We start from the raw sequence: 26144 nt of genomic DNA, 5'->3' as shown, positions 1-26144 counted from the left end.
AGCATCCTTTTATAAAATAATCCATTCAATTTGCATTAAAAATAAAAGGAGCGAAAATATTATTATTGTATATGATCACTGGTTACCAGAGTCAGAGGTCATGGATGTAGATGTAGTGATTCGGGTCCAGTTACCATCAGAATGACTGCAGCATCTTATACAGTTGATCTTGTGGTTTCTTGTCCTCTCAGACCAGCAGGTGGAGGTGAAGGTGGAGGAAGGGTCAGACTCTGTCATCCTGCCGTGCAAAACAACACATCACAACTCATCACAGTCCATGAGTATTCTAACAGAAATGATGAGCTTATGACTCAGGACGACCTTTACACAGACCGAACAAAGATGAATGAAGACCTGCTGAGAACTGGAGACCTCAGTCTGACCCTGAAACAGCCCACAGAGAGAGACACAGGAGGATACATCTGCACCATCTACAGGGACAAAGATATCCTGAGACAGAAAGTAGCGCTGCAGGTCAAAGGTCAGTGTTGTAAACAGAGGTCAGAGATCAGAAGCCATATTTTTGGTTTTTCCACAGAACCATTTCCATCTTTGGCAAAAACTCTCCTGGTTCTCATGATTCTTCTTGTGGTTTCTGGAGGTCTTTTATGTCATTTCTGTTTCATGTCAGGTGAGTGTCTCCTACTACACTACCATAATACGACTGGTTAGCAGGAGTCATCTGGTGGCTCGTTGACTGGTCTCTGTGCTGATGTGTGTGAGACATGGGCGACTGTGGAGGCTCAGTCTGTCTGTTCTTCTGCTCTTCATCCAACATGTCTGCAGCACTTTACAGGACGCTGCAGACTAGTTACCAAAGAACGAGTCAGGAACACATCAGGAACAAACTGAGACACAATCTGACTGAGACTAGAAGACAAGGAGGGGACAGGGAGGTCATGTGACCATCACAGCTGCTCCTTATGTCTGTACAGTTAATGTTGTGCTTTGTTGTTTTCTCAGTTTATAAGGTGGAGGTGGAATCAGGGGTGGAGTCTGTCCAGCTGCCGTGCAAAACTGTAGTTAACTTCCTCAAAGACCCTAAAGTGGAGTGGAAGGACAGAATGAACAGGAAAGTCCATGTTTACCAGAACGATTCTGAGCACCATGATGAACAGGACCAGATTTACAACAACCGAACAAAAATGAAGAGAAACTTACTGAAACCTGGAGACTTCAGTCTGACTCTAAAGTACCCCACAGATGGAGACACAAATACCTACACCTGCAGTGTCTACAGCAAGAAGGGAAAGGAATCTATTAAGAAAGAAGTGGAGCTAAGAGTCAGAGGTAAGAGGTCAAAGGTCATTGTGTACAGGTTTTTTCTTTTTCTTTTTTTCATATGATCTCCAATTGTGATAGTTGAGTTCAAGGAATGGAGATGTATGGTATATACCTTACCTTACTTGCTTCAACCCAAAATCTCAATATGAATCAGTCAAATGAGGCAGATAGTGTTTATTGTGTAAATAGACGGGTTTAGAATTTAGCAACAATTTTCTGTAAGTTAAGCTCTGCTTCTAAAAGAAATATTTTCATAAAATACTGACAGATGATCATTTGCCACACATTATTTCAGGGTTTAACAGTCTTGGTCCTAAATCCTTGTACTGGATAACTGGTGACCAAACAACCTTTTTATTTCTGTGCTGGGCAGGCTGAAGGACAAGTGAGTGACGTGTGAAAGAGGTGACCGACATGGGTTAGTGACACGGGGGTTCATAATGTTCACAATGGTATTTTATTAGTTGTTGGTTTAACCATGGATGAGGCGATGGCTGTTATTTTCTTTTCAATCACGTTACATGTTCATAGACTGAGTGACATCCAGCTGCAGGTCAAAGGTCAAACCTGCTGCATGAAAGAGTAAAAGTCAGTACAGTAGATGAAGCTCAAATAGTCCCAAAAGCAACAAGAAAGCCAAGTTTTTTCTGAATAGTTCTGAAAGTCTTTGTAGGAGCCATGAGTTGCTCTTTTTTGACTGTGTTGGTTTAAATGGACTCACTGTATTGGTGCACGGGTGTGGGGCGTGTCATGGGTGTGTTAGATGATAAATGTGGTTGCACTCACCTGTTCACTGCACCTGATGTTGATGAGCAGAAAGGTAGGGTGAGCATGAGGCAAAACCTTCTGTTGACCGCAGCTTGAATGCTTTTGATAGATTTTGACTGTAACTTGATGGTTTTTGTATATTTGTGCACTAATTGATGCCATAGGCCAAGTTGTAATTTGGCATAGTAATTAGTGCAGCCATTGTGAGTTGCAGTTATTTGTTTGTGCAGTCTGTGCGTTTGTTTAATAGTTGATCCCATGTGCTGATTTGTATATTGGACAGTTGCATGTGGAATAAAAGGAGCAAATGTTACAGAAGTGTATTTTATGCGTTTATTGTTGCGCGTCATCTGTGTCCTCATGTTCAGCCTGCCACAGCCTTTGGTTGGAGGAGCAGCAACAGTCTTGATTAACCTAACAGAAAGATTTCCAATGGACCGAACCTTAAAATGAAACAACAAACATGAGCAGGAAAGTAAACTAAAATAAGATCTTACTGATACAGCCTCTGTGGTATATGGCATTGCATTCTTTTAGGTGTGCAGAGTTGTCTTCTCTTCTCAGGGAGACAAATGTCAGTAGACTTTTTACATATTGTCCATGATGGAAAACTCAAGATCTATTTTAAAACACTGAAACATTCATTATGATCCCTCAATTGTCTGTAGCTGTAGCACCAGTTCATAAATTCCAGTTTAGTTACCACTCAAAACAAAGAGTAGCGAACCACATTAGTGAGGTCAGAGGTCAGAAATGCAGAAACTTGTCATTTGCCATGAGTGTGACTGCTATTGGTCCAATATTTGATATTGTGGTTTCTTGTCCTTTCAGATCATCACGTGAAGGTGGAGGAAGGCTCAGAGGTTAAGAGTAATTCAGGCTTTTCCTTGCATGTTATGTAGCTGATACCTGCTGTCTTGTGTGGTCTCCTGGTTGTCTGGGCTGTTGTCAGCTGCATGAGTGTTACTGCCTGCTACACAGATTTCCTCAGACGGACGTGATCTGACATTACATCTGTTAGTCTGACGTCTGTCCACAGTCGACGACTCTATGACTGAAGCAAAAATGTCTTTAAACGCCGCCAGAGAGCGTTTGACAGTCTTAGGAGTGATCAGTGACTTTGCTGTCAAAGGAGGCACTGGAGCTCCTCCTAGAGGTTTTAATGAAACTGCCGTGTTGCCATTTTTGGGAAGAGCGAGTCTGGGAGATTTGCTCTGTTTAGACTGTTTCTTCCTTTCTTTTTTAGGTTCAGGCCTCTTGGGATGAAGCTGCTGAGGCTTTGAGGACATGTTCTCCAAATCTTCAGCTACGTTGTTGACATGCCACCATCCGCCCAGGGCTCTCCTTCTCCATTTGGCTGAATCTGCTTCCTTGAGCCGCTCCTTAAGTCGACTTTGCGACACGGGCACTTTTGGTGTGACTGATAGTTTTCCAATAGGATCGTGCTGATATCAGTCTGACTCTGAAAAACCCCACACAGGGAAACATTGGGAGAGACACATGTTACGTCTGGAGAAAGGGAGACATAATCAGATCGAAAACAGTGATGTTAAAAGTAACAGTTTCTCGGGTGCCATTGTCTAGATATTGAACTTTGGTTTTATTATATTAATTTTCTCTTTATGATAGAATGAACTTTAATGTCCTGTTGTTTAACCTTCACCCAGGAGTACCCGAAGCTAGCGTGCAGCTAGCAGGCTGCACTCTGCTGGGACAGGACAAAGGACAAAGGCATTATGTTGTTGTTTTCTGAATCTTTGGTTTTTATTTAGCCTTTTCTCTATTTTGTTCAATGAGTCTTAGCTGCACACTGCCTTTGAAACACATGTTCAACAAGAAGCCACAGAAACCTTTATCACATTAAAGTCTCATTGTTTCTGTACAGATTTTCATGTATTCTCATGTGTTTGGCTCCCAGAGTGTCGATTCCTCCTTCTGTCTCATCTTCCTCTGTTCTGTTACCTGGTCTTTCAGAGTACTGTTAGGGTGATATTCTGCCAAGTGTGAAGTTGATGAGCTTCACAGTTACAACAGGTTAACATTTCTGAATAACAGGATGAAAGTACAAGCATGAACATTTTAAACATGTTTTTATATTTATTTATATTTCAACAATATGTTTGAATGTTTTAATCCAGCAGTTTAAGGTCGGGCTCAGACTAAAGTCTGTGCTAAGACGACACCATTGCAAAATGTTCATTTAGTTTTTCAGAGGTGGGCTTTCTGCATCATTACCCTGTTGCATAATCTGAGTGAGCTAAAGGGCATGAACTGACAGCTTCATATTCTCCTTCAGGATTATCAGATAGGGAGCAGAATTCATGTTCATCAAGTGAGACAAATTGTCCAGAAGCAGCAAAGCAGCCCAGACCATCACACTACAACCGCCATGTTTGACTGTTGGTATGATGTTCTTTTTATGAAATGCTGTTATTTTCAGTGCAGATGTAAGGGGACTAAGACTTTCCAGAAAGATGAGCCTTTTGTCTCGCCAGTGCACAGATTATTTTCCCAGAAGACTTGGGAATCATTGAGATCATTTTGGCAAATGTGAGATGAGCCTTCGTGATCCTTTTGGTCAGCAGCAGTTCTCGTCTTGGGATTCTCCCGGTGTTTGAGGATGGAAGCAGGGTTCCTACAACTTCAGGAAAGTTAGATTTAAGACTTTTTTTGTCACTCAGTATTTAACAATAACAAAAAAAAAAAACTTAAATTAAGAGTTAAACTCATTAAGAGTTATAGACTAAACAGGGGTTAGAGGTCAACATGTTGAAATTTGCGTGTGATCAGTGATGAGGGGTTTCTGTATTACCCCTGACATGCTATTTATTTTACAGTCAGCAGACTTCAAGTCTGAAAGACTTTCTTCAAAACATACAACATGCCTCATACACACTTACACTGCTGCTTTTATCCATGATAATTCTGGCTCACAGACAGGAAAACAGAAAATCATGTCTTTGAATGTTTGAGACATTTTAATAACAATTAGTCTTATTCTGAATTTTTATGGATCTGATCTGAAGTCTGAGGTGTTTCTTTGGATGATGTTAAAGACGGAGTACTGTCTCCTTGGTAACCTGGACCTCTGAAGGTTTGATAGTTTTTTTTCTTACTAACATTAAAAACTGAAGAAAACGGAAGTTTTAATTTAACGATTCAGAGTCAGTATTTTGAAATCTTAAAATGTAAATTATGAACCTGCAAATCACCAAAATCGGTTCACTTCTATTACATCATCTCTGGTCAGGTCCTGTCAGGTTACAGCTAAAAATCTAATACAAGACCTGGTCTGAATCAAAATCAGTACCTTCCTCCTGATTTATGTGTTTATTTATGTATATATGTATTGTTACGGGTTCGAAATTGAGGATGAGAGTAAAACAATGATAGTCCAGAAGAGGTCGTTCAAACAATTGATTTTAATGAATGCACGCTGCGTGGAGAGGTGCAAACTGCAAAACAGTTGTACATCTCTACCCAAAATACACTCTAGATTGCTTTTATAACATCAGGGTATTGTAACGCCCCTTCTTGCGTTTACAAGCACATAATTTGCATGTACAGAACATTCAGGTATTTTAAGAATTAAATGTAACATAGAGGTTCCTCCTTGTGGCATACTCTTCCGAATATGGTGATGACCTAAGGCCTTTGAGGTCACCCTGGACTGGACATCCTTCTGTCACCTGTAACTAGGCAAACTCAAATCCCACAAGAAGCTTTGCTCAGGCCTTTGCTCAGCTACTATTTTACTGTAACAATATACTCAGCATATGAGTTATGATATATATATTTAACTCAATCATTTTAAAGTAGTTATAACTGCACCTGTAATAAACATGTTAATATTTGATTATGATAACCCCTATAATATAAATTATAACATAATGCCAGCAGCTTCAATAAACACTTTGATGAAATGATAATTAATACAATGTTAAGGATGGTGGTTATATACAGTTCAGCAGTGACCTAATTTCTTTAAATATTACAATTCCCTCTTTTGACGTCTTCCAAAGACGTCACTACACCATTCCCAGGTCCACTACCTTCGCTTTGACCCTCTCTCTGCTACCCCTTACTAACCTACTGTGTTCATCTAAGGTTCCTGTCATTATTCAAAGTTGGTCCACAATATCATATCAGACAAAATGATAAATCCTACTGCCACGTCTGCTTTGTTAAGCTCTTCAGTTAGACTCTGTGCCTGTGTGCCAATGTGTGTGTACATGCGTCTCGACGTTTAATGTCTAAATGTACATTTGGATGTATGTGGACTTGTATGTCTATCGGCATTTATGAGTCAGTAGTTTTTAAGAAAGAAGGCGTTAGTGTGTAAAATGTTTCCTGACTATTAACTCCTGATACTGGAGGGACTTTCCTGTTTGCCCAACCTCTTGGGTTTGGCCTTTTACACTTTTACTAAAGAAATTTTTAATAGAGCCCAAAGAGATTTTTATTTTGCTCCTGTGCTTGACAGGATAAGCCAAGTTGTTTTTTGTTTTGTTTTGAAATTTCCCCTTCTGTGTGTGTGTGTGTACATAAGTAAGGATATGATAATCAACATAAGATCCCTGGTTTGCAAATGATTTTCTGCCCCCACTGCAGGGCAACATCCTACATCATTTTGTGGTGAGTCTATGTTGGCTAGTTTAAAACAGATATATAACAGTTTCTTGATTCCATGGCCCACTCATAGTTGCGCAGTGTCAATGTATGTGGAGAGTTCAATACACATTTCTTGGCTAATTATTTTCCCAATAAAAGTGAAATCACACATTGCATTTGATTTCACTTATATATTATCATGTTCTGGGCTCTATCCATTATATTAACTTTCTTCAATCTCAATACTCTTTATGTGTGTGAGCAACGCTTGTAGTTTTATTAAACACAACCCCAGTAAAATACACACCATCCCCATGTCAGCCTGACTCTCCGCTAAAAAACACACTTCAAAGTTTCTATCAGAATTTACGCCTCTTTTGGCTTCAAGCATATACATAACATGCAAAAGTTACTGTTAATGCCAGTTAGACAAGTTTCCATTATCTACAACATTTTGTTTCACCCGGCTCACCCTCACATGTTTCCTGTTCGCTTATTGCATATTTATCTTTAACACCTTTTACCTCAGTAGTTGCTAAGCAGAAACAAAGCAACCTGTGGTCCACCTTTACCCTGTAAAATAAACCCCTGTCATGTTTGTGTCTGTAAGCATGTTTTGCATTCATTCTTTACACTCCCCGCCATTCCTGCAAGTTAGGAGCTGTAAAGTTGAAAGCTGCATCAAGTCCAGGCCTCTGGCCTGGCCTATATATAAATCATGTGTGTTTGTAAGCGTGCATGCAATTAACCTGCTATGTTCTCATCTTCCCTCAACATGTATCACCTGGACACTCTCACCAGTGAAGCTTAAAACCCTTTTGGACGGAACATTAACTCTAAACAAGCACAGTTATGCATTGTGTATAAAATGAACTCAACCTGTAAATAGAGACATCACTGTTATGACCAACATCGACCTCTGCACAGCTCAGACGCCAGTTGCAAGAGCTCTCTAACATTAGAATCATCAACTGTGACTTATATAGTGTTATTTCGGTACTTTATACTTCACACATTTTTGAACGTTGTTTATATGGGGAGTTCCTCTTTTTGTGTCTATATTTATTAATATGCCTTGTGCACTAAAGCTTCCTGTTTTTCAGTCTGGCTGAGCACTTGTTTGTGAGTAAAAACTGGCCTCTACAAGCCTTCATAGCAGATACACATTACAAATGCTTCATATATACAGAGAAAAACCCAATAATCCACATTTCACTATTTTGTTCTTCGATTCAGATTTGGATTCTGTATTGTTCTTTATTTGTTATTATTTATATTCATATTGTTTTTTTGCTAGTCTTGGTTTGTTATTGTCTGTTTGGGAGCTGACATAGTCTCTATAAATGAACTTCTTTTGGTGGAGTAGCATCAGGAGAGAAGCTCCAGAGAGGCATCTTCCATGTTAAACACTAGAATATAACATAAGAGATCTTCTCAACGTGTTGTATATTTTTAATATTTCCTTATTATTTTGTCATAAAATAAATCAACCAAATAACTTAAGCTGTGTGACAGCACCTTGCGTTTACGCCGGGCTGTGAGCTGCCCTGAAGCTACACCCCCTTTTACCCCATTTAATTTCTCAATCTTAGTTTAAACTATTCCTGACCTTCTCCTTCTCTCGTCTGATCATCTCAAGTACGTCCTGTACCAAATTTACTTCCTCTTTTCAAGTCCCACATTTAATTACAAGCTCTAAACTCAGAGCTGAAGTTCCCCTTTTCTAATTCTGTATGTTCTACAAGAGAGCAAGTCGTAAACAAGTTTATCATCACAAAGGTTGTTAGGTACAGGTCACATAGACATTTGCTTATTACCCCTAAAACAGCACATTTCATGTAGCTAATCGCATATATTAACACCCCCCTTTTTGTGACACATCTCATGTGTTACAAAATCAAAATCCTTCACTCAGGTTTGGGAATTAAAGCTAAAGTTTACTCCTATCGCATTATGTATAAATGCTCCAGAACTTCAAACCTGTGTGTTACCCAGAACATCACCTGTTATACTCACCTTCTCCACTTATGATCCAACCTGTGTTATAAAACAAAAGTTAAAACAGAACAATTATCAGTCATGTGTTCAACCTGAGTCCAGTCTTTTATCAGGGTCCAGTCGGTCCAACCTATGGTCTGCCTGGTCCGTCCATTCACCTGTCCATTCCCACACATTCACTCACACGCATTAACATCTGGTAGTGGTAAACGTCCGCACAAATAATCAGATTTCCACTTTCAGTAAACTCAGTTAATTTATATAATCATTTATTTTCTTTTTAGTTGTTTCTAGGAAAATATTTCTTTATACTTTTGGACTGGATTGGCTCGCTGCAATCCTTTTAGACAGGGACCCACAATCTGTCCCATTGTAATTCGGAAAAGGTCACCTTACTTTTTGTTCTCCTGAGACTATTGTCAGCGCCGTTATCCATTGTTTTCTTTTGCAGGCCTGCTTAGAACAAAAATGAAAAAAAAAAAAAAAAAAGAGAGAGCTGAGTATTAGCTCATCAAAGTACCAAACAAAATCACCTGACAGGTTTTTTCTTTATAAGTGCACTGTTACAAAACCCCTTAAACATGTCCATGTTTATTAAAACTCCCTCTTTAAAATAAAACAACCTCAAAAATCTTCAAGAATCTTAAATTTCACCCATAGAACGCACCCAAAACGTAAAAAACTACACCGTTTCGTACACAATATCCCCCTTTAAGCATTTTGCCAAACTCACCTTCAACCTTAACATATAAGCACGTTCTCACAATATGTCAACACTAATTTATACACCTCTTAATCAAATTTGCACCTCCTAACAATCTACCCCTCCTTTAAGGCCTCAATCACACACACAGCAACCTCCTCTGTCATCAGTCACACGAGCTCTCAAACTTTTTGCATACTCAGCCATATCTCCACAATTTAACTTGGCAAGAGAAATACTTTTTTTTTTTTAAACCTCATGCCATTATTCAATTATTTTCATTTTCTTTCTATACTAATCCCTTGTTTTCATCAGTCAGTGCAAAGCACTCCTAAGTCACACTTTTAAACTAGTTTAATCAGTTTATTCAACATTCACACCATTCTATCACTCATACAAGTAGCAAGCCGATCTTCATTGCGTATGTTTGTGTGTGCTATTTTGCATATATGGCTTCACAGTCTCACAGACACTTTCCCATTCTCCAGTTAAAGAGTCAGTTTTCTCCGTCCCCGAATCACTAACCCAAATTTTACTTCCCCACCTTAAATCACAGCCCTGCTGGTCTTCCACCACCAGTTAGGGCTTGCTGTCAGGTTCCTGGACACTGTAAACAATTCAACCAGAAACTTGCCTTAACATATCCATTCATGTTAACCTGTACTTTCGTCCGACTCCTGCATCTGGAGAATTGGTGCGGGTCTGCTGTACTCCTGAAAATAACAAACTAAAACATTTTCATTATTATCACGGACGCCTAAACGACCCATTTCTCATTTTCTATTCAAAAATACCAATTATGTCATGTATGTAAGCGTGTTCTTCCTTGCGTTATGTGGTCATGTAAATGCAGTGTAAGCTGTTTTCTTCATTGCATGAGTGTAAGCTGCTTCTTCATTGCATCCTTATGTATTCATTGCATTTTCATGTATTCATATTTAATTTATGCATCTTTTCACTGAGCTCTAGATTCAAACTATCTCACTTCTGATTCGTTTCAAAAATAATCTCACATGTAACAATTTGTATATGTGTGTTTTCTATTCATTAATATAGTTGTCAGTTATTTTGATTATCTTTACCTTTTGTATTGTTTACCTCTTTGTTGTGATGTGGTGGACATCCCTAAACGATCCCGAGTTCAGGGTTCAATTTCAATCCAATCATCTCCTATCTTCTCGCAGTGAAACTCGTCCAGCTTCATCTCCCACTGGTCCTTTTCCATTCACAGTGTCCTGTTCGGGCTTCAGAGCCCCAGCAAACACAGTGTGTTTCTTCTCTGTTTTGATCTTTCAGTATTTCCTCTTCCTTCAGTCTTATTTTCATTTGCTCTGTTTTCTTCTCCATTCATCTTTTCAGTCTTTTCTTCCAAGATTGCTCCAAGCTTGGCAAATATGACAGTCAGTGCCTTCAAGCAGACATATCACGCTGTTCTTCACCAGCAGGCATGTTGCATCTCGTGCTTTCTTCCATGCTGCTGGACTCATCAGTCGTTGTCAGTGTTACTGCTTTCGCCTGCACTGTCTTTTAGCTTCCGTTACTTCTTCACGTCCACGATGTTCTATCGGTCTTCATCAGGAAATTGGCTGTCCTTTGCGTTTCTTCTCGGGGTCAAGGACAAAGTGAGAGCTCAAGCTGCACAATTTCGAGCCAAAGACTGGCTTATTTTCTCCCAATTCTTTTAATCTACTTTTCTGCTGCTGAACTCAAGGTTGCAAAATTGAGGGAGTCCACCTGTATTGGCACACTAAAGCATATAATTAGTATCATATTCATTGTTTATCTTAAAACCTCCCTTTTGCTTCATCTGCCCAAAGTTAAATCTCTCTCCCTACTCTGGGTGCACACTTGTCACCGTGAGCTTCCCTTTTATGGGCATGCATTTCCTGTCCCACACACACACACACACGGTTTCCTGTTTCTACAGCTTCTGCAGAGACTTCCTTTTAATAATCAGTCTACAAATAATCAGTAATTCTATCTAAAAACCATATGCCTTCATTTCACTCACACACATTGAAATAGCGCTCTTTCACTTCTCCACACACATCACCATTCTTTAGGTCAGTTTTGTAGCATCAGTCACACAATCATTTCTTGAGTGGGTGTACTAAGTGCATATACTTATGTGTTTTTAAACAGAAAAATAAACTCAACCTCTCATAACATCACTCAAAGTCAAATATCTTCATAGTCCCAAAAGCAAGCATATTCTTTCCCTAGTCAAAAGTCAAACCGTTACTCACAGTAATTTTTAATCTCACAGCCTTTGTATTTTGAGTCATGGTCAGTGGCCCCTATTTCACAGCAAACACGCACCTCTGTTTCAACCAGCCCTGTCTGACCATCCGTTATTGGAGTCAACACAAGACTAAACGTAAAGCCAGTCATATCTCTGCTATCTTCTTCCAAAACTCCATGGTCTGTTTCCTCCATGGAGTGTACAGGTTACATTACAAAACTACATTTGAAAGCCAATCGCACACATGCAAAATGAGACAGACATGTATCATAAAGTAATCATCGTATTTAACAACCGTAATGCCAACAAAGTAGAAATAAAAGCAATTCTTCCCTTAAAACACCAATATACGTCGTCCTTCACCCAGGCTCTGCAGTCAGTCATTAGCCACTCATTAGTAAACAGGAAATGTCACTCTAAATAAGTCACAGGCGTCTCATTTACATAGACACAGACACACTCTCAAAATAACCAGCCTGCTGCAGTGCCTGTGGCAGACAGAGCCTATATACAAACATAGAAATTATAAGACAGAGACGTAAAAAAAGAAATATATTTCATACACACTTTTAAATATTCTAACCTCTTTCAGACGCCATGACCCGTCTCACACACACTGCCTTTTCTCTCTCAAACATCCACTTTCCGCTCACTCAGACAAATCATGCAGAGTCACTCAAATCAAATACTGACAGCATTCACACGGTTAAAATCACTCGAAATACGCTTTCATACGAGTATTTTGGACATGCCTTCCATGTTCAGAAAGAGCAGGTCAAAAGAAAAAAGAAAACTGAAACCTCTCATCGTCCTCACCGCTTCTCCCCACACACACATAACTGAAAAATAAAACCCACCAACATTTATGGCTCACGAAATATACATCTATCAAAATTCAGTCATTTACTATACATCCACACTAATATATTCAAACTGTATTCATACTCTCATAATAAGCAAAACCAACCTCTTATATACAGGAAAATTGGCAAAACGCTCAATACTGTCGAAACTGAAACCACCCTCTCTGCGCGTCCCCACTGCTCATTTGCATTTACACACACCATCAGTGCACATCCGGCTGTGCATTACTGACCCAGAGACTGATCTTACTCATAGATCTCATATTTTATATTACAGACGTCTTTATATTTACAACTGCACAGATTTTTAGGCCTGACATTTTAAAACCTACACAATTTCGACAAATTTAAATTAACAGTCCAACCGATAAACTCCCTGAGTTTTTTGTCATCAATTAAGCCATTATCCCGTCCCCGACGGTGGCCCGATTGCTAGTGCCCTAACTGACTTTAAAAGCGTTAAACAACCCAAACTTTCCCTGAAGCTCTATTTGTGGCATCTCACAGCCAAGGCTTTCTCGAAATTTTAAGTTAAAGTTTCACGCCCGAAACCGGGTTTCTACTGACCAAAAAAGTGCAAACCACCGTCCTGGACGGTAAACTGACCCAGTCAGTGGCTATTTTGGACCGTCCCCAGTTGTCCACGATTGCCAATCGGACTATCCCGCACCGCGGAAAGTCTTGGGCGTCCCCAAGAAATTTGGAGCGTCACCTCCGAACAATGCACTTCCTAGGACCCCCAGAGTCCCGTTCTATACAATTTAATTACTTCTGAAGACACCCCAAAAATCACAAACCCACCATATCGGTGTCCAAGCCCGGCTTTATATTCAATTATAACTGTATGACCATATGCAGATTTCAAATGACCTATATCCTAAATTCAGTAGTCCAACTACTGTAACTTGTCCTTTTCCTATTTCCGTTACTTTTACCTATTCCTATTTAGTAGTCCAACTACTTTAAATTTTCTTTCCTTAGCAGTCCAACTGCATTTCCTTTAATCAGTACTGTCACTTAACCTTACATTATCATTACTTCAACTTCAACTTCTCATGAGATTTTCACCAAAATCAAAACAGACCTTTACCAGTAATTTTCAGTGAGTAGACTTTCAATTTTTTTTTTTCAGATCCAATTCAGCACTGTTTGGAAATAATTCAACAGGTAGTGCCTTACCTTTAAATAAGCCGGCTTATGTCCACTCACTTCGACCACTGACTCGTGTCTGCCTGTTTGAGCACCTTGGACCCTCTCAGTCTCATTCTCCAACTTTCTCCCTCAACCTCGGCCAATGCACCAAATGTTACGGGTTCGAAATTGAGGATGAGAGTAAAACAATGATAGTCCAGAAGAGGTCGTTCAAACAATTGATTTTAATGAATGCACGCTGCGTGGAGAGGTGCAAACTGCAAAACAGTTGTACATCTCTACCCAAAATACACTCTAGATTGCTTTTATAACATCAGGGTATTGTAACGCCCCTTCTTGCGTTTACAAGCACATAATTTGCATGTACAGAACATTCAGGTATTTTAAGAATTAAATGTAACATAGAGGTTCCTCCTTGTGGCATACTCTTCCGAATATGGTGATGACCTAAGGCCTTTGAGGTCACCCTGGACTGGACATCCTTCCGTCACCTGTAACTAGGCAAACTCAAATCCCACAAGAAGCTTTGCTCAGGCCTTTGCTCAGCTACTATTTTACTGTAACAATATACTCAGCATATGAGTTATGATATATATATTTAACTCAATCATTTTAAAGTAGTTATAACTGCACCTGTAATAAACATGTTAATATTTGATTATGATAACCCCTATAATATAAATTATAACATAATGCCAGCAGCTTCAATAAACACTTTGATGAAATGATAATTAATACAATGTTAAGGATGGTGGTTATATACAGTTCAGCAGTGACCTAATTTCTTTAAATATTACAGTATGTATTTATGTATTCTAGTCTTTCCCCCTGTCCTCTGCCCTTCTACCCTCTCCTCCAGGCTGTCCTCAGGCCTGTAAGATGCTGCTGTCATGTTGTCGGTCAGGTTCTTTCTGAAAGAAGCAAACATGAAGATCAGAACTAAACACACAGACAACACACTGGTGAAACTGGAGCTAAAGAAAGACCAAAAATTGAAAATAATGAAACATTGAAAACTCACAGCAAACAGAACTTGGAGTAATCCAGTAAGACTGGAACTCTACATGCTGAGATAGCAAACAAATCAAGAACTAAAACACAATCACAAAGTAGAAATCAACATTATCAATAAAGACAGAAATCAGAGATTCAACTATATCACGAGGCTTCAGATGCACTTTTAGAATATTGTTGAAGAAAAAAATGCTCACAATTATTTGAAGTATTACTATACTTGTGCTGTTTTCTTCATCCTGCAAAGCTGTTCATGTTCAACATGACTGATGAACAGATCCACACAGTCATTCAGTTTGTTTGGAGGAAGCAGCTCATCTGAGGTCATGTGATTATCAGCAGGTTTCAGTGGAGCTGATTTAACTCTTTGGTCCAACAGAGCAGCTCAAACAGAACTGTAGAGATGAGCTGTGTTGATCCTGAGGACTTAGTGATGTGTAGAAATAATGAAACCTTGATGTGTGACAGTTTCTGTGGCTCCAGGTTGAAGATGTGTTTTAAATCCGCTGCTTTGTTGAGTCATATTGTCCTACAAAGAAACCGATCCTGACAGAAGACAGGATCTGTGATCAGAACTCCTTGAACTCTTCTCTCTAATGTTTCATTTTAGGTCCACAAACACTTTCAGCAGTAAGTAGATCCACACTGACAGGAGACATGACTGTGAAGCAGCACCATCAGACTCTGATCGTCTCCAACATCTTTAAAAACTGCTTTGACTTTTTAGATCTCTGTCCTGTTACCTCCTGCTGTGGTCTGCTTCTCTCCTTCAGCTTTCTCTATAACTCTGCTGCAAACTGCTGCTGCCATCTGTTTAGCTCACGGTGTGTTTGTGTCCTCTCAGTCTGTCAGGTGGAGGTGGAGGTGGAGGAGGGGGCGGAGTCTGTCCAGATGCCCTTCAAAACCACAGAAAACCTGCCTGAAGATGTTGGAGTGAAGTGGAGGGACAGATACAACAGGAAGCTTCACGTGTATCAGAACAGCTGGAGGCCTGAAGAACAGCACCAGGTTTACAGAGACCGAACGAAGATGGATGAAGACCTGCTGAGAACTGGAGACCTCAGTCTGACCCTGAAACAGCCCACAGTGAGTGACAGTGGGAGATACAACTGTGTAGTTGACAGCAGGAATATCTACAGATACAAAACGGTGCGGCTTAAAGTCAAAGGTTTGTTTATTTGTTTCTATCTGACTGTCTTGTGATTTGAGTTTGACTTGTTAGAATGATTATGTTGGATTATGTTTCAACAGCAAGCAAACTAAATCTAGTTTCAACCAGTCTGGGCATCAACAAGTGGGAAAATGAGATTTATGAAACTGACTTAGTAGCCTTGATACTGTTTTATTGGTGATACTTTAACGCGACGTTTCCATAAATTTAATTTGCGACTACTCTCACTTCTAAACTCATCATCATACACAGACACTAATAACTGGAGCTCCAGGTACCACAATTTACATTAGCAACAGCTTAATGTTTAAGTACCTTCTATCCATTTCTTCCTCTTAACCGGGGCAGCAGCCTAAGCAAAGAAGCCCAGTCCTCCCTCTCCCTCCCCAGCCACCTCTTCCAGCTTGACTGGGGAGCACCAAGACGTTCCCCGGGGCCTCCTCCCGGTGGATATATGCCCAAAACACCTCACCCAGGTTAAAGCTCATTTCCACCACTCGTATCTGCAGTCTTGTTCTTTCAGTCACTACCAAAGCTCACGACCACAGGTGAGTGTAGGGACATAAACTGACCGGTTATTTGAGAGCTTCACTTACATTCAGCCACATTCCAGTGTGAGTCAGTGATGCTCTTTGATTCTGACAGTCTGGAACAATGAGGTTGTACATTTTCTTCTCACATGTAATTCTGATGTGAATAAAATATAATTTCAGTGTTTTAGTTTTTAGAGGTGCTTTGACTGGAAATGAAACTTCATTGTCTGACTGTGTTGTGTCTCCTCTGCAGGGAGAGTTCAGGTCCAGGATCAAACAGGGGACATCAGGAACAGAAGCAGCTCCATTGATCCGACTCCTCTGATGGCTGATCGATCAGTTTGATCTGTGTGTTCTTTGATTATTGATCAGTGATGTCAGAGTGGAGTCAGTGTGATGTTGTTGTGTGTTTGAGACTTTTAGTGTCCATGAAGGTCTCTGCTGCCGTAGATCCTCTGAACTGTGACAGAGGTCTCACTCTGGAGGAAACTCTCAGCACTTTCCAGCAGCTCCTCCATCATGGAGGACGTTCCCTCACTGTAACAGGTGGAGGAGAGAGGAGAGGAAGCACGGGTGGATCCTCTGAGGAAGAGGAGCGTTCCTACAAACCACATGATCACATGACCAGAATGGTATAGCTACAAAGTCAGATTAATGGGTTTGCAGGTGTCCTTAAAGTCAGAGTTCTCAGATACAGAAAACTGTCACTCTTTTTACCTGTTATGTCACCGTGGCAACTGAATGAAACACTGCATTTATGTCGGTTTTTTTTAATTGTTTATTTTCCATTTTATTTACATGTTTGAAGTAAAGCAATCTGTCAATCAATAACCATCATTGTAATATTAATCTCTCCAGTCTCACACAAAGCAGACCAGTGATTTTACTTTACTTCCATATGATGTGTAGTTTGTATGTCTTTTGTCTTCGTACTGGTCATACTGGGTCTTGTACCATTTTTGAGTTTTGCTTTTGTATTTATTTATTTTAATTTTGTTCCAGTTTCTAGTCTTGGTAGCTGGGGATCAGTCTGCCAGGGCCTCCACTCTGGCCATCGCCTAGAACATTGCACCTGACACTACGGCGCATCCTGCAGATGGTGGGCCTGCAGGAGGATGGGCCCATGTCCCTTTTTTGGGCTGTGCCCGGCGGTGCCCCATGGACTATGGCCCCATAGGGGTCAGATTTGGAGGACCATTGGGTCAGATCTGAGGGTCCTCCAAATCTGAGGCCATGGTCCTCAGCCGGAAAACGGTGGAGTGCTCACTCCGGGTCGGGGACGAGTTCCTGCCTCAAGTGAATGAGTTTAAATATCTCAGGGTCTTGTTTACTAGTAATGGGAGAAGGTAGATCAACAACGGATTGGTGCCGCGGCTGCAGTGCAGTGATGCTTTCCTGGTCCGTCGTGGTGAAGAGAGATCTGAGTTTAAAAGCGAAGCTCGTGATTTATTCGTCGATCTATGTTCCTACCCTCACCTATGGTCACCAGCTTTGACCGAAAGAATGAGATTGCGGATACAAGCGGTGGAAATGGGCTACCTCTGAAGGGGGACTGGCCTCTCCCTTAGAGATACAGTGAGAAGGATGCCCTCTTGGTGCCTCCTGGCTGAGGTGGCAGATCCAGGACACGCTGGAGAGATTATGTCTCTTGGCTGGCCTGGGAACGCCTGGTGTTCCCCTGGACAAGCTAGAGGAGGCTGCTGGGGAGAGGGAGGTGTGGGCTTCTCTGCTTGGGCTGCTGCCCCCGCGACCCGGCCCTGTATAAGAGGAAGAAGATGGATGGATTATTTTATTTTTCTGCTTTGGTTAAGTTTTTCTTTTGTTTATTTTTATAATGTCATTGTTGCAATGTTGAGCTTCATTTTGTATTGTATAAAGTTCTTCTTTAGTTTGTATGGAGCTTTGGTCCTTCCCCAGTACAACAATTGGTAGATTTAAGTAACATCAGCCTTCACCAATGGCTCTCTGACAGCAAATATGTTTTACTGTTAATAGTAAGAGTTAGATATCTGGATTAGTTGCAGGCCTGGTCTGGCCTGAATCTGTCATCCTTGTGTCTTCTGGATTCATCCTGCTGTGCAAGTGGAATCCAATAAAGACCCTGTTTGCTGTTCCATTACAGTACCCTATCATACTTTTGGGCTCGGTGTTGCTGCTATCTGGGCAGATGCACTGAGATATATATATCTATGATATAGATGAAATATTATTAGTATAAAACAATGTGAGGATCAGGCTTTGCATTTTAGACACTGTACATTTTAGACTCCTGATTTAGAAACAAACAAAAAACAAAACATAAAAAAACAGTTCAAGGTTTCAAACTTAATCATGTCAGAGATCAGGGCAATAGAGTTTGATCTTTGGTACAGACAGCTGGCTGTTCCTGTGTGTGAGTGTATTTGTATTAAATTTTTCTGTTTTATTTGTCCTAATTTATTTCCTGACATCCTTCCTACCCCCTTGCCTGCTTCCTCTCCATTGGCTGTCCCCAGGTCTGTGTGTGTTTTCATAGTAAACATGAAGATGTCTGTACTGTGCCACGCTGGTTTGAAGAAAAGAATGAAAAAAAAATGCAAACAACTGCACTTACTGTGAATTTCATCCAGTTATGTGTTCCCAATTCTTAACAGTTAATCTGCAATAAATCTGTTATGTATAACATGTAAAGTCTGATAATTATAAATGAGGGATATAAAGTTTCCACAGTCACTGAATCAAAGCAAATGAACAAATCAGGAATCCAACAGTGCACAGGGATAATAAAAGACACAAGGAAATGTCAGAGGACAGAGACAAATGATCTGGCAAGGACAAAGACTAACTTCAGACACAAAAAACAGCTAAAAAACACCTCTAATAAGGTTAGCTTGATTAGCAATAATAAGCACAGGGTTATGAAGTTCCTGACCTCATACTCCTGCTCATTCTGGTTTTCCTGCCATGTTATCTGATTATTGTGAAAATATTTGTAATTCTTTTGCCGGTGGCATCAGCAGTATAAGATCAGAGTTCAAACCTGGAACTATCACCTTTCCAAGTCTCTCAGTCAACCCTGTTATCTGATTTTGATTTGGTTTCCATCTCCAGGACATAGTTTCTCATATGCACACTTCCTTCTGCCCAAAGCATACTGTTCCTCCAAATTTCTTTTTGAGGATCTCTCACAGATGTCTCACTCCTCTATTATCAATCGGTCTCTATCATCCGAGCGCACGCTGTATTACTTTACAACATCCATCGCTAACCTTGAAATATTTCTTGATGGGGACACTGTGCAGAAGGACGTTGGATGGGAGGATGTATGTATATAAAGCACATATGTGTGCTGGTGTGATGTTCTGAAGTGGACTGCTTGTATCTCTGTGCTATATTTTCAGAGCTCATTTTCAGAGGTCAACATGAATCAAGTCTTCATGTGCTTTCAAGCCTCGTCTCTTTTTTGATTGTTACTCTGGGTGTTTTGCCACTGGGGTCACTCTTGTGCTCCTAATCCACTACTGCCTGCTGGAGATAAGTCCCTTGACTCTGTGCATTGTACTGGATGGAGACTGGGAAGAGAGATCCTTGCACTCAGAACATTCTCCGTACATGTTTTCTGTGTGATGGCTTTCACAAGATCATCCAGATCGACAGTGATCACTTTCAAGTGGTGAAGCTTCTGCACAACAACCCAGATTCTCATGCATTTTGCACATATATGTGTCCCAATAAGTCTCGAGGGGTAACAAGGTGCAGTTCAGTTTCTTTTCTTTCCTTGATATTATGCTGTGTCTTTCTCCACCTTTGCATTGACTTCATATCAGTATTTATTTATATCACGAAACTGAACATAAATCTCAACAACTCGAGTAATTTCAACTGTACAACTTAAAAATCAGGTAAATAGAGTAAAATCAACAAATATTCACATTAATAAATCATTTAATCCATTGACTCTACTCACTCCTGTAACTGGTGCTCAGTCTACTCTTTATATGAGTAACAGGACTGAAAGTAATAGCAGTGAGTTTTTAGCATACAGTTTGCAATATAGCCACATGGCATCCTTGCTAGTATGAGGACAGTGAGCACAATCTAATGATTTTCCCCAACATTGTATTTTTAAAATAATCAAATAACAACTAAGATATAATTAAGGTAATGGGGCTGTATGTTGATATTCAGCCATAGTTAAAATATCAAATAAATGAGAAAACGTACTTTTGGTCTTTGCATGGCTTTTAAAAGATTCACCTTATGCAACTTCCTGTTGTGCATGTGACTTCTGCAATGTTCCACATTTTTTACACGGGATAATATGTTAGGGTAACAGGACTGGGTGAAAATGCACATTGTGAACCCGCGGTTTGATTCACACAGAGCGACTGTGTTTGTGAAAGTATGAGGGCTGGTGTGACAAAACCCACGACCGACACTACGTGACATTACTAACGTGTGGGGGCGGAGCCAAGTTGCCATAAAGCGCGCGGTGCGTTCCAGTACTTTATTTTAGGAGAGTTCCCAACTGAGGGAGGCACGTGACCCTGTGTTGCAGGTTAACTGTTAGATTTGTTTACAGACTCCACTCTGTGTGTTCATCGTGTGTGGATCCGCAGATTGGTCGTTTTCACGAGCGGTCTTCTCAGTCTGTCAGCGGTTTGACTGCGGTTTGACATGATTAATGACCTCGGCAAAAAGAAAGTCTCCAGCTCTGTAAATCCACACACTATCAATATTATCTTTAGACGGCAGAAAACACAGTCTGAGGGGGCTGTAGTGACGTGCTAAGAAACTAACTCAACTAATTAGAAACTAACTAATTAGAAATACACTTAATCAGCAGTGGTGATGTTTTATAGTCCCCATAAGATCTGGGGACCTTGGAAAGGTGTAACGAAGGGCCAGAGAAGAGAGTGGCTGTTAGTGAATCATCCAGCAGGTCGGTGTTGAAGTGTTGAGTTTTAGCTTAATCTGATTTTGTCTTTCAGATCAGGGAAGGAATACAGAAGTCAGGAGGTGGAAAAAAAGCAAAAAGGCAAAATCCAAGCAGAGTTCAGTTAAAAGCTGTGGGGCACAAAGATTACAGGGCAGCAAACAGAGGCTTTGAGACATGTTGTAGACAAAGGTGGGTTGATTGCACACGGGCCTGTTATGTTGTAAACTGTTGGGCTGGGAAAAGGAGAGACTTGTGGTTAAATCACACCTTAATATTGCATAAAAGAGTGATGATCACATCATGTGAACATCTCAAATAAAACCTAATACAGGTACTGTTTCATGCCCACTTTAAACACAGTGACTGCAGGTCCTCCTACATGTGGTATGACTGTAGTTTATTGGCACGTTGTCAGTGCAGATATTTTCACTGCTGCTTATTCTCTGGCTTATGCTAGTTTTGCCCCACTCAGGAAATAAGGGACTAGTTTTTGAGGATTGATTCATAACTCCGGGAGAGAAACAAAGACTTCAATGATGCTGTTCTAGGCTGTCAGTGCTGTGACAGGTCTATGGGAGAGTGCAGCCTGTCCACCCATTTTAAATTTCATTTCAATTCAATTTTATTTATATAGCGCCAAATCACAACAGCAGTCACCTCAAGGCGCTTTATATTGTACAGTAGCTACAGAAAAAAGCCCAACAACCATAGACCCCCTATGAGCAAGCACTTTGGCGACAGTTCGAAGGAAAAACTCCTTTTTAACAGGAAGAAACTTCCGGCAGAACCAGGCTCAGGGAGGGGCGGGGCCATCTGCTGCGACCGGTTGGGGTGAGCGAAGGAAAACAGGATAAAGACATGCAGTGGAAGAGAGACAGAGATTAATAACAGATATGATTCAATGCAGAGAGGTCTATTAACACATAGTGAGTGAGAAAGGTGACTGGAAAGGAAAAACTCCTCGTGTGTCATAGTGGTCTGATCAGACAATATATTTACCCTTCTGTGCCGTTTCATGTTTAGGTCAGTTATGTTTGTTTAGGTCAGTTATATTTCTTTGTGCAGTCATTTGGTTTGTTAAGTTTGCAGTTCTTTGCCTGAGTTCAGTTTTGTTTCTTTGACATTTTTTTATGAGCTTAACATTAATTACTTTTGTAAATATAACATTTGGGTTAAATGAATGAAAACTCTGTTTTTCTAATAATTCTTGTGACTCCTTCTGCTTTTTCAACTTGGTTCATCACACAGCCATAAATATTTGTTTAATGTCCTGGTCAAATATTACTCCAAGGTGTTACTGGAGGCCAAGGTAATGCCATCCAGAGCAAGTATCTGGTTAGATACCATATTTCTAGGTATTTTAGAATAGAATAGAATAGCCTTTATTGTCATTGTACAGGGTACAACGAAATTGGAGTGCCACTCCCTTGGTGCAAAAATACAATAATAAATATAAATGTAAAATATAAAAGGTGCAATAAAACAAACAATAGTAGGTACAATATATACAGGATAGCAGCATTAATATAATGACAGTAAGAATAGCAGCATAATAATTGATGGTGACAGTATGGAGTAGCTAAGCAGTTTCAGTTGTTTTTGTGCTTATTTACTATGGTGATAGCTCTGGGAAAGAAGCTATCCCTGAATCTGTTTGTCCTGGTTTTATGTGACCTGTACCGTCGGCCTGATGGTAATAGTTCAAACACTTGGTTGCTGGGGTGAGAATGGTCCTTGATGATATTGCCAGCTCTGCGGAGGTACCGAGAGTTTGCAATGACCTCCAGGCTGGGCAGAGAGCAGCCTGTGATCTTCTGGGCTGTGTTGATGACCCTCTGCAGTGCTTTCCTGTCTGCAGCTGAGCACCCTGCATACCATGTTGTTATGCTGTACGTTAGGATGCTCTCTATGGTGGCTCTGTAGAATGTCACCAGCAGCCTCTCCTCCAGGTTGTTCCTCCTGAGCACTCTCAGAAAGTGGAGACGCTGCTGGGCCTTTTTTACCACCGCCGTGGTATTTGCAGACCAGGAGAGATCATCAGAGATCTGCACGCCCAGAAACCTCATGGAGTGCACCCTCTCCACACAGCTCCCGTGAATGTACAGTGGGGCCGGGTCTGCTCTGCCCTTCCTGAAGTCCAAGATGAGTTCTTTAGTTTTTGTGGTGTTCAGTTGGAGGTTATTAACTGAACACCACTCAGTCAGTCTGTTGACCTCATCTCTGTAGTCCGACTCATCCCCCCTTGAGATGAGTCCAACCACAGTGGTGTCATCCGCAAACTTTATGATGGTGTTTGAGAGATGGGTAGGGGAGCAGTCGGATGTGTAGAGTGTAAACAGGAGGGGACTCAGAACACATCCTTGTGGAGACCTGGTGCTGAGTGTGATGGTGCTGGACAGGTGTGGGCCGAGTCTGACAGACTGTGGTCTATTTGTCAGGAAGTCCTTGATCCAGAGGCAGATGGGGGTGGAGAGTCCCAGGTGAGACAGTTTCTGGACCAGGATCTCCGGGATGATATGATTGAATGCTGAGCTGAAGTCCAGAAAGAGCATTCTTACATAGCTTCCTCTGTGCTCCAGGTGACTCAGCGCAGTGTGGAGCGCTATGGTGATAGCGTCCTCGGTGGATCGATTAGTCCTGTAGGCAAATTGGTGGGGGTCCAAAGTGGGAGGCAGACTGGCCCTGATGTGCTGACAGACCAGTCTCTCAAAGCACTTCATCACTACAGGCGTAAGTGCAACAGGCCTGTAGTCATTTGGGCTGTCCACCGCTGTCTTCTTGGCGATGGGGATGATGGTGGAGGTTTTGAGGCAGGGCGGGACGGTGTTTAATGACAAGGAAAGGTTGAAGATTTTAGTGAAGACTCCGGTCAGTTCGTCAGCACATGCTCTGAGAACCTTTCCATGTATTCCATCAGGACCTGCCGCCTTCCTGGGATTCACTGACCTTAGAGCACACCTCACTTGATGCTCCCTAAGTGTTAGTGTGTCGGTGCTGGGGGCGGGTGGAAGTGGTGTGACAGCTGAGGGCCTGGTCGTCTCAAAGCGGGCGAAGAAACGATTTAGATCCTCAGCCAGCGAGGCATCAGTCCTAGATGTCGCCTGGTTATTGCTTCTGTAGTTGGTAATGTGATTGATCCCCTGCCACATTTTTCTGGGGTCGTTGTCAGCAAAGTGATCTTCAATCCTCCTTCTATAGGCAGCCTTAGCTTTCCTGATGCCTCTACTCAGGTCTGCCCTGGCCGCCCTGTACGCAGCCCTGTCCCCTGACTTGAAGGCAGTGTTGCGGCTTTTTAGGAGGGATTGCACTTCGCTGTTCATCCAGGGTTTTTGATTTGGAAACACCCTGACCCTTTTGTTGATGGTGACATTATCAACACAGTTCCTGATGTAGGAGAGTACAGTGTCCGTGTACTCCTGGAGGTTGTGGCTGGAGAATAAATCCCATACAGTAGATGAGAAGCAGTCCTGCAGTTGAGAGAGGGCTCCTTCAGGCCAGGTTTTTATTGTCTTTGTCTGGGGCTTTGTTTTTCTCAGCAGGGGGGTGTAGGTGGGGGTGAGGGACATGCAGAGGTGGTCAGATCCAGCCAGGTGGGGGAGGGGTGTCGCTCTGAAAGCATGCCTGATGTTTGAATAGACACGGTCCAAAGTGTGTTCACCTCTCGTAGCAAAGTCCACAAACTGGACAAATTTAGGAAGCACAGTCTTTAGGCACGCTTTGTTAAAGTCGCCGGCGACAATAAAAACCCCATCGGGGTGGGCAAGCTGTTGTTTGTTAATGGTGTTAAGCAAGAGGCTGAGAGCCGTGCCAACGTTAGCATCCGGCGGTATGTAAACAGCTATCACAATCACTACAGTAAACTCCCTCGGGATGTAAAAAGGTCTGCACGAGACTGCCAGAACTTCCAAATCAGGAGAACAGTGTGTGTGAATGATCCTGCTGTTACAACACCACTCGTTATGCACGTAAACACATAGCCCCCCTCCTCTGCTTTTACCTGAGTTGCTGGTTCTGTCGTGCCGGTGTAGCGTGCGGCCTGCTAACTCAACTGCAGCGTCGGGAATCAGCGGGTGAAGCCACGACTCCGTAATAAGAATGATGCTGCAGTTACGTGCAAAGCTCGTGGTTGCTATCTGTAGCTCCAATTCGTCTAATTTGTGGGTGATGGATCTGGCGTTCGACAGGAAAAGGCTCGGAAGTGCTGGCCGGTGTGGTTGTTTGCGTAGCCTAGCATCTGAGCCCGACCGGCATCCCCTCTTCTGCTTCCTCTCCCTCCATCGCCTTCTACGCTTGCTGGGCGGGCAGACCATCCACGGTGACCCCGGCGGTCTCGCTATCTCCTCCAGGATGTTGTGTGTTTGCTGATAGTCGCCAGAAACAGACAAACTATATTTGAAACCTAGGTCAATTAGGTTCTGGCGACTGTAAGAGATGGCGGCGTTGCAAACATTCAGAAATATACACAGTAAAAGTAAAAACGAGCACCAAACTGGAGAGCTAAGAGCCGCTGCACCCGTGCGCGCCGCCATCTTGAGTTATAGGGCCAAGTATAATCAGCAGCATAAAGTTAGTTGTCACCCAGGTCTTTATATCAAGCTCTGCTGTGTTCAAGCTATTAATTACTGCGTGCAGGAGAGCCAAAACACACATCAAACATTAGAGTTCAGTTATGCCAGCTTTAACCTTGGGATGCCTCAGCTTCTCTTTTATATCCCCCACACTCAACTCTCTGCATCAGGAAGCTCCTGCCACTGGTCACCCTGGGAGTTTCGTCCTTCTACACCCTAACAGTTAGCAGATAACGTAGTGAAGCATCGCTGACACAAAATTTGACTCTGACTTTAAACACTGGTCACTTCAGGTGTTGCTCTGATATACAGAAAATGA

General features: G+C 41.6%; 1 protein-coding gene across 1 annotated transcript in view; it reads right to left on the bottom strand.

Annotated features, from left to right (window-relative positions):
- Positions 1-3428: 3428 nt before the first annotated feature.
- LOC134624238 (gastrula zinc finger protein XlCGF57.1-like) overlaps positions 3429-26144 on the bottom strand; it is a 120833-nt gene continuing 98117 nt past the window's right edge. The window contains exon 3 of the transcript XR_010573586.1: positions 3429-3514. The gene's annotated coding sequence lies outside the window, so the exon portion shown is untranslated. The remainder of the gene's footprint in view (positions 3515-26144) is intronic.

This window comes from Pelmatolapia mariae, linkage group LG3_W, assembly GCF_036321145.2.
Source record: "Pelmatolapia mariae isolate MD_Pm_ZW linkage group LG3_W, Pm_UMD_F_2, whole genome shotgun sequence".
Taxonomy (NCBI): Eukaryota; Metazoa; Chordata; class Actinopteri; order Cichliformes; family Cichlidae; genus Pelmatolapia; species Pelmatolapia mariae.
The sequence above is the reverse complement of the archived record's forward strand: the minus strand, read 5'-3'. Positions and strand labels throughout refer to the sequence as shown.